The 17752-nt window shown below is 32.8% G+C and overlaps 1 protein-coding gene across 1 annotated transcript in view; it reads right to left on the bottom strand.

Moving 5' to 3' along the window:
* Positions 1-17752, bottom strand: part of MAPRE2 (microtubule associated protein RP/EB family member 2) — a 185612-nt gene that overhangs the window by 118022 nt on the left and 49838 nt on the right. Inside the window, exon 2 of the mRNA XM_074277873.1 lies at positions 15766-15825. The gene's annotated coding sequence lies outside the window, so the exon portion shown is untranslated. The remainder of the gene's footprint in view (positions 1-15765; positions 15826-17752) is intronic.

Below are 17752 nucleotides of genomic sequence, written 5' to 3'. Positions count from 1 at the left end.
CAAAGAGAAATGGTTCTTGCCCTCTAGATGCATTTATTTTACTGAGTTCTCCTATCCCATGTTCTATATTGCAGCTCTAACCAATTTAATATGACAAACATTTCACATTAAAAAAAAAGTTTAAAAAAACCCTCAATGCCAGAAAATGAATGCAAACTCATATAAGTGAATAATCTTAATGTGAACAGATTGCATATTATCAGAATATAATGTATCAGTCTCTAATCTATGTAGTTCTAACAAAACCATTACTAGCACAAAAGGCCTAGAACACTCAAAAAATTTGCTTTTGCTCATAATCGTTTAATAATTAAATAAGCATCTATTATGGGCCCAATATTCTCTGCTGGATGCTAAAGATTCAAAGACAAAAGTGAAACAGTTCCTAGAAAAAACTGTTCTTTGCCCATCAAATTACCTCACTAAAGGCGGAACTGCTGCATTAAGGTCTTCAAAACATCAGTTTAAAAAAATGTAAAGTGAATCACAGGAATAAAAAGAACAGTAGAACATTACAACATTGCTATTTCTAGCTTAGCTCTTAGCTGCATTGCATTTGAATTTTGAATATTATGCCTTAGTATTATGTTTGTTTGTTAACATACATTTTACGAGGCAAGACATAATACTTCCAATGGTTCTTCCAATGTTCCCAGTTGCACAGGTGATATATTCTGAAGCTGGATTATAAATGTAAGAAAAGTCTCTCAGGCTGACCAGTCATTCCCATGTGGAAGCTACATGCTGGCAAGCAGCATATCAACCACATAAAACAATCCACTCTGGGTATAGTAAATCATTCTGTGAGCTGCCTCCTCCTACAGTCATAGCAACTTGTGAAGATTCCCCTAAATTTGGATTCAGTGACATGGAACACAGCCAATGAGCTACACAGCAGTTACCAAACAGCTGCAAATCCATACTTATTTTATCATTTGTACATATAATACAAAAACATGTACATATTCAGAGCCAAGACAAGACATTTTGGCTTTTCTAATACTGGTCAAAGCCAAAAGTCAGATTTCATTAAAAAGGCTTAAATGTTTCTCTTCCTGACATTATTTCCTAATCATACAATGTTTAAAAATAAAGCAAAGTTAAATTTTTACTACCTAGGGCTGAAAACTAAATCTCAGGGAAGTAAAATGAACTGCCCAAGTTAACAGAGGTAGTAAATATCAGTTACCATTTGAATTCAGGTCTGCTGACTAAATTCAGCACTCTTTATATTCCTAAAATTTTTATTTTTATTGTATCCATTTATACAAAATATACATGTGGTATACTTTATAGAGTCATAAAGTATGTGATCTGCAGATTAACTTAGATAGTATTGTCATATTTATTATAATGGTACAAGCTATGAACATTAAATATCCCTCCATTTATTTAGGTTTGCCTTTTTTCTAAAAGACTGTTTTATAATTGTTTCTTTGAGGTCTTTTATGTATACTGGCAGCTGACCTTTTGAATACTTTATGCATTTTGTAGTTATTTGAAATGTAATTACTGACATAGAATGAGTCTCTATAAATGACTTTTAGTGATTTTAGGAATTATGAATGTTATATTTTCTAAAAGATTTTCTCCACATCTATGCATATGATAATGTGGCTTTTTTATAATTTATAAGATTATATATACTATTTTCCTAATATTGAACCATCCTTGAATCTCTAGGATAAATATATATAATTTGATCATTATGAAATTCATATTTTATTTGCTGCTCTAAATTTAATATGTCTGCATCAATATACACTATTGATATCAATCTATAATTCTCTTTTTCGAATTCATCCTTTCTTAGTTTGAGTATTAGGACCCTATTTGTCCTTAGAGTACCTTCTTTTTTTTAAAAAGAATATAGCACTAAGATTAATTTTTAAAATGTATTTGATAGAATTTATTAATAAATTAATTAGTTAATGAATGGTATTTTTGATAGCTCATTTATGACTGCTTGCTCAGTTTCTCTTTCTTAAATTAGGTTCTTTAAGAGCTCTATTTCTTGTTTTTTTAAATTGTAATATTTTAAAAAAAGATATTCATATATTCCCTTTTAATTCTGTTGTCCTAATATATAATTGTTTCCAGTAATTTTTGATAATTCCTTTTGTTTCTTTGTTATAAATGTATTTATTTGTTACTTTTTGTTATTTTATTTTTATTTTTAACAATTTGAGAGTTGGAAGGATTATCAATGGCTTCTACTATGAAGGCCAAAGGCCCTGCTTTCAAAGTATCCTCTGTTCATCAGAACAAACTTTGATTGCTGTAATTGCCAAATCAATTTACCTTTTACCATCTCCAAAATAAAAAAAAGTTAAAAAAATAACAAAGATCCAAACAGTAGGGCTTTATTTATATGATCAATATTTACAAGATAATAATCAATTTGTGAATTCTTCTATGTGTATATAAGAATGGAGCTAGAGAAGGCAGACTGAGTTGGGAAGGGGGAAAGAAAGGCTAAAAATCCAGAATGGGAATAGCTGGATAAAGAATTCAAAGTGAAAGATTGGGTACTATTAGAGAGGCTAATAATAGGGTTAAGATTGTGAAAGGAGGGAAATGAAGCTAGAAGTGTGATTATAGACAAGAAGCCCAGGGAAAGTTCCCATATTGATAGAGTTCAGCAAAAGTAATGCAGTGGAAGAATAGATAAGTCATGATCAGAGAAGAAAATTTCAGAACTGAGAATCTATGATGGAACATGTATGCTTGAGTCTATAGTATGGCCATCCCTTTTGTAGGCAGCTAAAGCTGAATGGAGATCTGAGATGGAGGAAGTCAGGTTGTTACAAGAATCATTGATGTGAATATCAAAGTCACTAAGAATAATGGGCAGGAGTAAGGATGGTCAGAAGCTAAAACAAAAACTACACATTTTATTTTAAATCTCACCACATAATGAACATAGTAGCTTTTTTGATTCTTGGCCAAGTAATATTCACTTAGTATATATTCAAAAGTAAGTTTTCTCTTTATACTGCCTGAGATTATACTTTATACACCAAAAGATAAGAGCTACAGACTTTCTTATTCCTGGAAACAAGGATGGAATTGTGTTTTCCCTGATGGCAACACTACTTTCATTAGAGTGCTGTGAACACTCAGTAGGATTTGTGGACTGAGTTTTATCTCTTGCTTAGACCAGAGCCTCTTAAACTTTTTTCCTTGAAACCCCTTTTTATCTGAGAAATTTTTACACAACCCCAGATATACAGAAATATGAAATAGATGTGCAAATTTACTAATAATAAACTATAAAGAAATTCATTTTAAAACAATTGTTACACATAATTTTATTATTTATTAAAGATGAAAGCAAGTTTGTATACTTATGAGATTCTTCATTTTTATATAAAAATTAAATCTTAGTGGAATATCTGATACTTTTTATTGTTGCCAAATTTTTCATGACCCCTCATTCAGTTATGTGACCCCACATAGTTATGATCCATGGTTTAAAAAGCTTTGGCTTAGATAAGTACTCCAAGTCAGGTAACCATTCAGTTTAGAGCAGAAATCAAACTAATACAGTAATGAATGCTAATAAAACACATCTGAGTTAACTGTGTACTGCACAAATGATCTCCTTGAGGAACTAACCCTCTAAGAACCTTTATTCCAAGAAGCTATTAAAGCCAAGTTATTACTGGGAAAAATAATATAAGATCCATGAATTCCCACAGGCTTTTCTGTATACTTTTGGCATGTCATTTTCTACCACAGTGACTCCATCATATACTATTTCAATATTATATCTGTATTCCAGTTGGAAAACAAAATAAACACACAACTAAAAGAGAATATCTAATTTATATAGAAGTCAGAGGTTCACAGAGAAGATTAGTAAAAAATTCTGTTGTTTGTCTTGAGTTTTCTATTTGATCTGATAGTAGCTTGATAACACAGCTGGAGTTATTTTGAAATGTTCCTGCATGAGGCTAGCTAAATTTAGGACAGAACTAATAATATTATTGCAAATATTTTAAGCAGAAATATATTGGTATATGCCATGTTAAAAATCTCCATTATCTTTAACTCACATCCATCACATTGTCAAAATTGACAAAAAAATAAAATGGTAAATGTTGGAGAAGTTAAGGGGAAACAGTCATATTAATGTACTATGTTAGTCTAGCCATTCTTGTAAAGAAATCAAAACTAGATCTCGAAAGTCAATAAACTGTTTTGCCTTGATTTTATTCACAAACCTACTTATCCAGCCCTCACCTCTCTCCTTTTAGTCTTGCATATATAACTGTCTATTGTACATCTCAAACTAATGTCTGAGATATATGTGTGTTTTTATCTTAAATTTGACATGTTCAAAATTTAATTATCTTTAATTGAAATTTAAATTAATTATTAATGAATTAATATTTTTTATGATCTCATTATCTTTCTCCCCAAACTCTTCCCTCCCAGAATTTCCCTGTTATTGTTGAGAATATCATCATTTTCCCAGTCATCCAAGATTGCAATTGAGGTCTCACTCATCCGTAATTCCTTTCTCTCTCTCTCACCTATCCATCCCAATAGCCAATCTGTTACCAATACTTAGCTTTCTGGCTTCTGTCAAGTCCTAGCTAAAACTCCACTTTCTACCAAAAAATTTTTCTTAATTCCCCTTAATGACTAATGCCTTCCCTCTCTTGTCTCCAATTTATCCTATGTATTTGTTCATACATAGTATATCTTAATTGCACTAATAGTTGCTATCTACCTAATTAGACCATGAGCTCCTTCAGAGCAAAGATTGTTTTTTACATTTCTTTGTATTCACAGTGTTAAGCAGAGTACCTAGAATATTTTAGGTACTTAATAAATGTTTGTTGAAAAGAGTCATGATGAAAAATGCTAGTCACATCCAGAGAAAGAACCGATGGAGTCTGATTGCAGATCAAATCATACTTTTTTACTTTATTTTTTGTGGGATTTTTTTTCTTTTTACAAGATGACTAATATAGAAATGATTTATATAATTGCACATATATTAACTTATATAAAATTTCTTATCATCTCAAAGAGGGCAGAGGTGAGTGAGGGAAGGAGAAAATTTGGAATTCAAAAATGTTTTTTGGAAATGAAGGTTAAAATTTGTCTTTACATGTAATTGGAAAATAGAAATGCTGTTAAAAATAAATAAAAAAATAAAATAGCTAATTAAAATCTTTGTTGACTGTCTAAACTGTGTATATTCTCTGATACAGTGATAACTCTACTACTCCTAAGAGATCAATGTAAGAGAAAAAGGATCTATAGGTACAGAAATATTTATAGGAACAGTTTTTGTAGTGGCAAAGAACTAGTAACTCAGCAGATATGCACCAACTTAGAAATGACTGAAAAATGTTATATAAAAATAATGGAATATTATTGCACTATAAGAAATTATGAAAGATAGTTTCAGGGAACCGAGGAAGATTTATATGACAGAATCAGAGTGAAGTGAGAACAACTAGGGATACAATTTATGTAACAGCTACATTGTAAAAGACAAAAGACTAAATAGATCAATGCAATCACAATTTCTGAAGACAGATGATGACGCGGTGCTATCCATCCCTAGTGAGAGTGATGGACTCAAAACACAAAATTAGAAATACTTTTGGATGTGCCCAATATGGAAATTTGCTTTGTTTGACTATGCTTATTTTTAATAAGATGGGCTTTCCTCTCCCCTTTCCTTTTCCAGTTTTTATGGAAGGAAATGGAAAGGAGATAGCAATTAGAAATAGCAGCTTCTTACCCCAAATAAGAAAAGATCAAAAGGAATCATAGACAAGTAAAACAACTTTGAAAATCACATCATCAATTTATAATATGATTTTTAAAAAAGTAAGGTTTACACAACTGATTGACAATTTTATGTATAATTTTCTCCTTTTCTACAATGTATATGGAAATGTTCATTTTATTGAGTAGTTGTTAAATTCAGAATAAAGAAAAGATAAAATGGAAAGAAAAACAAGGGGGAAATGAAATCTCTTATGTACAGAGAAAAACATACAACTTGAGCATTGGCCAATTTTAGAGAAGCCATTGATTCAACACAAGAAGTATTAAAATATTCATTATGTGCAATCTATACAAATTAAAATTAAATGGAGTAATGTTTGTAAAAGCACTTAGAACAGGATCTAGCACATAGTAGGAACTAATACTTGCTGTCTCCCTCCCCTTCCCTTTCTTCCTAGAAATCTGCAGGAAGCTGCATTTCCATTTAGCAAAACATTTGACCTTCTGGCATCTGGAATCCAGATGCCTAGAGCACCGAAACCAGAGGTCTTCTTCCCCTAATTAAGGAGTTAAAATTAGAGGCAACATCTCTTGAAAGCACATTGCCAAATACCAAATTTTGAGAACTACCTATTGGTTTTGTTCTGTCAATGGAACAAGTTATAACAATTTACCTCTACTTGTAGTCATCCAGTTTTATCTCCTAAATAAGTACAAGTGGAAAAGCCATATAACTTTCTGTTTAATACTCACTCTTATTCTTATTGTCCCTAATCCTTCCTAGTCCCATTGTAACCCCAATGAACCCACTGCCCAGCCCACTCTATTATGCCTTTTGGAGTCCCTGATCCATATAACCATAAACTCTGTTTCATCCTTGAACTTTTAGACCAACGTTCCTTGTACTTCTCCACTGTAGTAAAAACCTCCCTCCTCAGGGTAATCCTCTTGACTAATGGTTACTCCTCCATTTCCCTATTTCTGTTTATAACACCAACATTCACCCTGTCTCCCAGAGTTTTAGCCTTGGATCTAACTTTTATTGTTCTACTTCATTACCTACCTCCCTCAGCCAATCAAATTCAGTTCCTGTCCATTCCATCTCTTTAATACCTTTTGCATATACTTCCTCTCTCTGATTTCTACTGTGAATTCTCCTGGGCTGGTAGGTATCATTGTGGATGGAGCACCGAACTAGAGAGGAACCCCTGAGTCCAAATTGGGCTTCCTATACTTACTAAGTGTGACTCTGGACTTAAACTTAAACTTGAACTCTGATTGATTGGGTTCCTCACCTGGCAAATGGTGATAATAATAATAGCATTTACATCACATTTACATCCAGGATCAAATAGAAATTATTTGTAAAGTATTTATCATATAATAAGTACTTAATAAATGCTTATTCTTCTTCACTGCCCTTTAGGTTCTCCTTACAAAGCAATAAAAAAATTTATTAAATGTTAAAAGCTATAGATATTGTACAGATAAAGGTAAAAAACAATCCCTGCTCTCAAACAACTCACACTCAAATTCAGGAGACAGCATGTAAATAACTGTTGGCGTTCTGTCATGTCCAGCCCTTCATGACCCTGAGGACTGTACTGTTTATGGGATTAGCAAAGACACTGGAATGTCTGCCTTTTTATCCTACAATAGATCAAAGCAACAGGGATAAGTGGTCATTAGGGGTCACATAGCTAAGTTAATTGTCTAAGGCTAGATTTGAACTCAGGTTATCCCAATTCTAGTTCCAGCACTCTGTCCTCCTTTAAGTATTATTTCAGATCAGATGATGAACTGTACAAGTTTTACCTTATCATAGGAGGTGATATCCAATTTGCATAATAATTAGACATATGAAAGCTGTAGAAAAAGCATGAAGAAAATTTATCAATTTGTCCCTTAAGACTATTAATATTGTAAATTGGCTCTAGTCCAGGGACATGAATCCAGCAAAAATGTGGAGGTTGGGCACTATCAGTTCATCTGTGGTCCAAAGGATTTTGGGGTTTTGGTGATAAACTAAAAGTATAGGTCAAAATTAACATGAATCTCTTCCCCACTTTCTTACGACCACCTTAAAAGTAACAGAATCTCCAGAACGGCAATGATCCAAGACCAGTCCTGATCTCACAAAACCTAGAAGAGAACTGGTTTTGACAAGTGGAGCATAAAGGGGGCTTGTTGCAGAAAAGGATATTTATTTCACTGTACTTTCTTCATGGTATCATGGATTTCAAATGAATTATAGGCTCCTTTCTGGAGGAAAAAGAAGAAGAGGGAATAATACAACTACTCTGATTTAAAATTTGATTATATTCAAGTCAATAAGCATTTATTGAGCATTTATCATTAATTATTAATATATAAAAGCATGGGAATCAGCCTGTTTAGGTGGATGAGGTCAGTAAGTGGCATTCTCTCCACATATTTCTTCCCTGGCAAATTAGTGAGTGCAGATTTATAAACTCCAAGGTGATTTTGATGTGGGAATTAATGTCATTTCATCATGCTCTTGTGCATTTTATACCAAAGTTCATAAACACAGAAAGAGAATATTAATCCCATAATGGAAATTTTTTTCTCTCCGATCCTGTCAGGTATTCTGGTTATTGGCGAGTTGGACAGCCAGGGATTAGTTTCATTTACATACCCTCTTTAAGAACTTAGCCTAGATCTATGCCATCAGTGATCTAAGGGAAGGGGGACTATGAGAGAAGCAAAATAGTATCAAACAGTTCTCTAACACTACTAAAAGCATAGCAACACGTACATTGGTCATTTAGAACTGCCCTAGCATACAGTTTTTATAATATCAAAGTATCCCTTTGTGAATAAGGTTACATTCCCCATATAAATATCAAACTTATTACATGGCAAATAGCTGACTCCCAGCCTTGTCATTTGATCTTTAAAGCAATGATTTTAGAAGAAAGAGCAAGATTTTGATGCACCAACATTTCAAAAAAGAAATGATGTAAGTAACTTATTGATATGTTCTCCCAAAACATAGATTAGACAACAATTTTCATTTCCTAGCCATATAACACTATTAACCAGACTCATCAAGAATTCATCTTAATGACTTAAAAAAATAACCACAAATGATTAAGATTTGCAGCCCTCTATACAATAAAAAAAATTCAGACACAGCAATATTATAAATCTGTATATATGCCACTCATTAATTTTGTTCCAGACCTAATCAGGATTCACAAAATCAGAGAAGGGGCCTTGGAAGCCATCTAGTCTAACCAATATCTGGGAAAAATTCAAGTAGAAAACGTTTAACAAGTAATTCTCTAGTCTCTGCTTGAGAACATATGGCATGGAAACCTTCTCTACCAATGAAGATTAACAATTCTTTGGTCACTATACTCTTAATTTCCTGTTGTTGCTGTTCACTCATGACCAATTCTTCATGACTTCATGAAACATATATCATCCATGGGATTTTTTTGGCAAGGATGCTGGAGTGGTTTGACATTTCCTTCTCCAGTGAATTAAGGTAAACACAGATAAAGTGATTTGGTCCAGGAACACACAACTAGTATCAGAGATTAAATTTGGATTCAGGTATCCGTGCCTTTAGTCTATCCACTGAGTTGCCTCCTTAGTTTCCTAGGGGCATAAAAGGTGACTTACCTACACTCAGTCCCACAATGTCCAGAAGAGATGGGCTATGAGTCCAGGCCTTAGAGACTCCAAAGACATTTCTCTATTCTCATGTACAAAATGTTTATACAATTATACACACACATACACAATACAGTTATCCCTTCCACTTCATGACTTTTCCCCACTGTGGTTTTGATATATCACAGGTTGGTATAAGAAATGAAATGAGAATTTTGGGGGAATTTTGTAGAAGCTGTAGACAATTCACAAAGGCCAGCAGATGGCAAAGAATAAATTTAGAAACCCAGAAACAAATAAAATATATGTATAGTATTGTATATTATCAACCCAAATTTTACAAGGTAGTATACATATCCCATATAAGAGAAAGAAAAAAATCAGATTTCTTGCGGTACAAAGGCAGGGCAAAATTTTTTATGTGGATTTTTCAGATTGTGGGGGTGCTGTGGCTCTAATCCCATGATATAAAGGAATAACTGTAGACAGCATATATAGATATATATGTATACACACACACACACACACAAACACACACACACACATATATATATATATATATATATATATATATATATATATATATATATATACTGATACATACTTATGTATGCATACACACATATATATGTAGGAAAGACCAATAATACTTCAATCATCTTTAAAATTTTTTAACATTTTAGCAATTATGTGAGGAAAGAAAGGTATATATTATACCATTTGACACAAAGCACAATGAAAGATAAAAAGGGAGAATTACTTACACATGAGGTTGAAGAACCAGGTCCTAATTTTAATTCTACTGGTAACTTTCTCTGTGACCTTGAGAATGACTCCTGGGCTTTAGTTCTCTCATCTAAAGTGGATAGAAGCTAAGAGCTCTTTTAGCCCTCAGAGTCTGTGACTAAGTGACTTAGAACTGTGGGCTCATAAAATAAGAACTGGAAGTGACTTCAGATGTTGGTGCAAACTCACTGAATCTGCTTCCTAATTGACTTAGGACACACATCTAGATACTACTATGGCCAGAATCTTAATTCTGGGGCCTCTGCCCTTTATATAACTATCAAAATAATCATATACATTATAAGCACATTTGAAATACTAATGATAAATGCAGACTGATTTCAATTCTAGTTTTAGCAAATATAATCCTAAAATAAACTTTTTAGTGCAAGAGAAGAAAATGCTTGCACCGCCTGAGGGAAATCTAAAAACAGTAGGGTTTACAAAGGAACATGCTACCACCTTTCAAATAGTCCCAACATCCATTACTACTTAGATGTAACCTAAGGCCTTTTTGAATTTTGTCATGCTAGAAATTCAAATAAACATCTTTCTAGAGAGCTGAAAGAAGTGGAAAACTGTGGTTTTCCCATTAACAAGTAATTTACCTATTGAGCTTCCTCATAAAAGAATCTAAAAGAATAAAATTTGAGTGTCTGTTGAATTTAAAATAATAGATAATAAAATGAAATAAAATATGTAAAAGTATTTTGCAAACCTTAGAGTGCTATATAACTGTCAGCTATTATTAATCATCTGACTCCCACCTACTGTTCCAGTCTTATTTCTTATTATTCACCTTCATTTACTATATTTCATTCAAACTTGCCTGGTAGCTGTTCCTTGGACACAATACTCCATCTTCAGCCTCTTGGTTCCCTATCACCTGGGAAGCCCTTCCTCCTAATCTCCACCTCCTAAAATTCCACTCAGAAGACAGAACTTAATAATGGATATCAGTTTATGTAGCTCTTTAGAGTTTGAAAACTGCTTTACATTTATTATCTCATTTTACCCTTACAAAAATTCTTGTGAAGCTCAATATATCTGCTATTATTTGACTCATTTAACAGAAGAAGAAATTGAGGTTAAAAGATGGTGGGTTACACACATAGTATGTATGTTTGGTAAGATTTGAATACAGTGATTTTCCTCACTCCCAAATCCAACACTCTATCCACTATGTCATGCTGCCTCTTGAAATTTTATAATGTTCATTCCAAAACACCTGCCAACACTAAGTAGCATATTCAGAAAATAGGAACTTCTCTTTTATGAGTCTGAATTCCTAAAAATAAATTAATTTCTTTAGATATGATCTCTCCCCTCTTAGATCTTGAAAGATACCTTATCTGACTTCACTTAAGGATGTAAAACATTACATTTTGTTTTATACTTATTCATATGTACAATGTTTCCCTTGCTGGATTGCAAATACACTGAGAACAGAAACTATGTCTTATTCATGTTTATTTTCCCTTTCCTGAGATATAATAAATATCTAAGAAATTTAATATACTTAGAGTTATGATTAAAAAATACAATTTATTAAGACAGGAATTAATTGGGGGAAGAAAATTAAATCTATACAATTATTATTTTGTTTGCTCTGACCTGAAAATAAGCACATATCCATAACAGAAGAAAACAGATCTGGTCAGCAACCGTAGAAAAGGAACCCTACAGCCCCCATGATGTTGGGAGATCCCATTCCAGGAAACTAATAGAGCTAATTCCTTCCTGTGAAGCTTTAGTAAAGTAACCTCCAACACAATAGGAAATGAAGAGGAGGGAGAGAAATTAGGAAAGTCACTTCAGGTGAGATTTTTCAATGCTTTTTATTCCACCTAAAAATGCTCCAGCTATAAGAAAAAAAATAATTGAGACCTTATTTGAATAATTTTCCCATTTCACTTAAATAGAGAAGGTAATACCAGCACCAATGTTAGACATTCTTGATGTTTATTTACTGATTGCCTATCCATGTCAACAGCTGTTAGATAATGTAATAGAAAGAAAGCACTGGGTCTGCAGTCAAGAAGACAAGTTAAAATCCAGCCTTAGACACTAATTAGCTGTATGACCCTGGACAAGTCACTTGACTTGTTTGTCTCAGTTTTCTCATCTATAAAATGAGCAGGAGAAGGAAATGTCATTCCAATATCTTTGCCAAGAAAACCCTAAACTGTCTCATGAAGAGTCAGACACAACTGAACAACAATAAATACACGTTACTATCAGTCCTTCTGAGTCAAGAGCCAAAGCTCTTTTGACTAAACCATGTATAGTTTAGGCAAGATGGAGATAAGTCCTTGAAACCAGGAAGAGTTACATTTCTGATTCATCTCTGACACATATGACTCCAGGCAAGTCAAAACTTTACTATCAACTGCAGAGGTCTAGACAGGATTAGGTAAAAAGGAGTTTCTTTCGCCAGCAGTTTCCAGAACCAATGAAATCACAAACCCAGTCTTTATTCCTATACACATAAACCATAAACTTAGATGAAATTTCTCAAATTTCTTTCCACTTCCTCTATAAGTGTCTTGCACCTATACAGGTTCCCAATACTCCAGTGTTCTCTGCCTCTCTTGGCATCTGGCTTACCTCTTAATTTAGCAAGTATAATTCTTTTTTTTTTAATCTTTTAATAGTTTTTTATTTACCAGATATATGCATGGGTAATTTTACAACATTGATAACTGCCAAACATTTTGTTCTAATTTTTCCCCTGCCCCCCATGGTAGGTTGACCAATACATGTTAAATATGTTAGGGTATAAATTAAATATAATATATGTATACATGATCAAACAGTTGTTTTGCTGAACAAAAAGAATCGGACTTTGAAATAGTGTACAATTAGCCTGTGAAGGAAATCCAAAATGCAGGCGGATAAAATTAGAGAGATTGGGAATTCTATGTAGTGGTTCATAGTCATCTTCTAGAGTTCTTTTAACAAGTATAATTCTAAGATAAATTTTTCAATCCAAGAGAGGAAAATATTTGTACTACCTGAGAGGACTCTAAAAACGAGAGTTTACAAAGGAACATGCTACCACCTTTCAAATAGTCCCGATACCCATTACTACTTAGATGTAACCTAGGGCCCTTTTGAATTGCTAAAAATTCAAATAAATAGCTTTCTAGGGAGCTGACAGAAGTGGAAAATTGTGGTTTTCCCATTAACAAGTAATTTATCTATTGAGCTTCCTCATAAAATAATCTAAAAGGATAAGTCTTAAGTGTCTGTTGAATTTAATGTAATAGATAATAAGATGAAATAAAGTATGTAAAAATATTTTGCAAACCTCAGAGTACTATGTAACAAACTGATAGGACCTTAAAAGAAAAAGGTTTTTGTATAGTCAAATTACAAAGCAAGACTATTCTTTTAGAAATAAATTACAAAAACTGGACCAAATATTTGTAGAGCTCATCTGATTTAGTCAACAAGCACTCATTAAATATTTCCTATGTGCTAGTCCCTGAGATAGTAAAAAGCACAGTTTTTTCCCCTCAAAGAGCTTATGGCCAGTGGATTTAGTAACAAGACAATTGTACAAAATATTGCCCCACTTTATTAGGACACATTTTTTCAGAACCTCTCTTCTCTCCCCCTTGAATAGGAATTTCTGATAGAAACAATCACATTATGTTTTCAAAAGTGCATTTATCACAACTGTAAGAGAAACACCCCCATAATCAGTCACCACTGCCTTCAACAGCAGATTCAGCAATAATAGATAGATAGTAGTAACTCAGGCTACTTTTTTCTTTTTCTTCTCTTTTACTTTTTTCTAAGTTAAAAAAAAATTATTAACGAAAATTTGGAATGGAGCAAGAAGAGGAGGGGAGATGAAGCAACATTTGAAAACACGGATAAGATTCTGAGTAGGATAATTGAATCATCAGCTTATAGCTACACACTACAAAAGGCTTTTTAAATATTGCCATCTGGTGGAACTTGGGCTCATTCTTTTCTTTTCTTTCTTTCTTTTTTTTTTTTTTTTTTTTTTTTTTGCCTTTCTATAAATGAACCTTACAGGCATCAGTAGAAAAAGGAATATCTAATATGCCAGGAAGAAAGAAATGAAGGTCAAAAACATTACTATATTCATAAGATGAATCCAAAATATTAAAAAGCAGAATCTTTTATTTTTTAAACCCTCAATCTCTTACACGAGATAAGAACTTTACAATTCTTTGTGTCTTTATTTAACATTCTTAAATTTTATTCAGTTATTCAACAAGCATTTATTAAAGACTTCCTATTTGCCAAACATTGTGCTAAGGACTTAGGGAATACAAGGACAAATTCCAATCAGTTCCTTCTCTCAATGAGCTAACAGACTAATACCAAATTGTAAATGGCTTGGAAAGACCTGCTGGCCATTGGAGATGAAAAAAATCCTTACTTGAAAAATAACTTTCTGACAGATATTTTCTTCTCTATTGACTTTTCCTTTAAAAATTGAATTTTCTCATGTTAAGAAAAAACTGATAATAAGGATATGAATGATAAGGTCAGAGATATGCTAGAGTCAGCTGGGACCCAGTCTTGAGAACCAAATATTAAATTTTCAGTGTGAGCATGTACATCTTAGAAATCTGCAAACACTACAAATTAGTGTTTCATTTATTGTTTTAAGGATTGTCTAATAATAATAATGATGATGATGATGATGATAGTTAACATTTGTATAGTGCTTCTAGGTGCCAGGCACTGTGCCAATTACTTTCTAATTATCTTATTTGATTTTCACATTTGATCCTGTAAGACAGATTATAAAAGTATTATCCTTACTTAATAAATCTTCAGAATGATATTGATAATGATGATTCATATAGCACTTACGATGTTCCAGGCACTGTACAATTGTTATTTCATTTGAGCTTATGAGATATGTAGCATTTCTACTTATACAACACAGAAATTAAATAATTAACATAAATTAAAATTTTTAAAAATATTAGCTAACTATTATATTCATTTGTTATGTGTCAAGTATTGTACTAAGCTCTTTATAATTATTATCTCATTTGATCCTCACAATTTCTGTCGCTGGTAGGTGCTATTATAATCCCTATTTTTTAGAGAAAGAAACTGGGGCAGAGAGAAGTTAATTTGACTTGCCTAAAGGTCATAACCCAGAGGTTGACTTCTCCAGAATCAAACAGCTAGTCAGTGTTTGAAGTTGAATTTGAACTCAATCTTCCTGACTCTAGGCCCAATGTTCTATCCACTGTGTCACTTCATTGATCTCATTAAGAAAAAGATGGAATCCAGAAAAAGAATGATGGAGATTGAATGTAAAGCAATATATGCTATATTCACTTCTTTTTTCTGTTTTTTTTCTTCTCCCATGGTTTTTCCCTCCCCTTCAGATTTTCTCCAAATACGATTCATAAAGCAATGTATATTAAAAAATTTAATTTAATTTAAAAAGAGATAGAGAAAATATTAATAACCCAAGTTAAACTTAAAAGTGTGTCATATGTATATTGTTTTTCTATGAACTGATTATTAAAATATACCAATACCAACCTACCCCTAGATATGACATAGTGTCTATGTGCACCTTACCTTAAGCATCCAGGCTTGTTCCTGGTTGTTGAAATGAAGTACTCCCTGAGGAATATGGCACTAAAATAAAAAACAGAGATAGAGGAAGAGAGAATAAGAGAATACACAGTTTAGTACAAGGAGAACATGAAGGAAAACAAAGTCACACAATGGTAACTGGTGATGAAAAAGGAAACAGGAGAAGTACATCACAATACCCTGATTCAGTTGCTAATACAATAGCCCAGTATTTAATTAATACTCTTTACTAGATGGTACTCTTGGCTTTTAGGAGTTAATATGTTCTTAGGTATTTGTCAAATGTAATCTAGTCTTCTTTTGCTCCTAATGGACCTAATTTATATTTTTATCTCCTATCTTAATGAGACCTCGGTTAGGCTACTAGCAGTACTTCTCCAGAGATTATAAAAAAGGAAGTACTTCCAATATTGTCCCCAAAAATGCTTGATGTAAAACTGGAATGTTGATGACTAAATCTCTCATTCTGTTTTTCAGTGACAATAAGAATATTGATCCTAATATTTTGGTTGAATTTCAACTTCACAATATCAATCAGAACAATATTTTTCTAGGCCAAACTATACCACAGAATGATAAACTATATAAATTTTCAATTAATTAATCAAACAACACACATTTATTAAGAATCTATGACGTGCTCAGCACTGTACTAGTGTCATTGACAGAAAAAACAAAGGTGAAGCAATCTATGCCCCTAATAGCTTATAATATAGATGATAGATACATACATGTGTGTGGGTATATACATATGTATATGTATATATGTATATATATGTATATACATCCACATACCCACAAAATAAACTACTAAGTAAAAATAAGTGATCAGAAAAAGCTTGACACAGGGATGATTGAGCTTGCCCTTAAAGGAAACCAGGGTTTCTAAGAAGAAGAAGTGACGAGGGAAGAAGGGCATTGAAGCATAAGATATAGCCAGGATAAACTCTGTGGATAAGCAAAAGTCCAGCATGGTCAGGTGGCAGTATAGTAAAAAGAAGCCAGATTGTGAAGACCTTAAAATGCCAGCAAAAGTTTATATTTGTTCATTGAGATAATTGGCATAATGGACAAAGTGCTGGACAAAGAATCAGGAAAATCCAAATTTGTCTCCTCCCTCAATATTTAGCTGCAGGATCCTAGGGGAGGGCAAACCACTTAACCTCATCTCAGCCTCAGCTGCCTCATATGCCAAATAGGAGTCATAATAAAACTATTTCACAGGGCATTGTTCTGTAGGTCAAAGGAGTTAATCTGTCAAGCTTTCTGCAAAGCTTGAAGCACTATGTAAATTCATTTGTTATTGTTAATAATAATAAGTTGATTTTAATAAGAGAATGACCTGGTCAGACATGTGCTCTAGGAAAATCACATTGGCAGCTGAGTATAATTTGGAGTAGAAAGAGATTGAGGCAGAGAAATCAGTAGACTATTCTTCTCCCCAATGTTTCAGTACTTTTCAGGTCATCTCCGTATCCTCAAATAAAGAAAGTAAATCTTGGAAGGAATAGGATGCAGAGAAATGGATCACAGGACATGGGACATGGAGCTAGAAGGGCCCCTAGTGGTCATCTACTTCAATTCCCTCATTTTTACAGAAAGGGAAATGAGGTTCACAGAGGGCTAAATGATTTGTTTATAAAAAAGGTGATAAATAGCAGAGGTGGAATAAGTCCTGATACTTTCCCCAATTTTCCATAAAGTTTCATGGAAAATGAGTCACTTTAAGTTTGTAGATTTTACTGCTTAAAATTAATTTCTTAAAAATTTTCTTGATCAATGTTACTCATCAATTCTGCCTTTCACACATCTGATATTTATATGTAATTGAGAAATATTTGACAAAATAAATAAAAGTATAATAAAATACAGATAATATTACATTTTTAAACTAACCCTTATGTACAGATTAATGAGTCTGGTTTCTACTTGGGTTTGACCTCAATGATGTAGATGAATGTGGTCTCCA

This window comes from Sminthopsis crassicaudata, chromosome 1, assembly GCF_048593235.1.
Source record: "Sminthopsis crassicaudata isolate SCR6 chromosome 1, ASM4859323v1, whole genome shotgun sequence".
Classification (NCBI taxonomy): Eukaryota; Metazoa; Chordata; class Mammalia; order Dasyuromorphia; family Dasyuridae; genus Sminthopsis; species Sminthopsis crassicaudata.
Note: the sequence above shows the minus strand (reverse complement) of the source record. Positions and strands in the feature narration are given on the sequence as shown.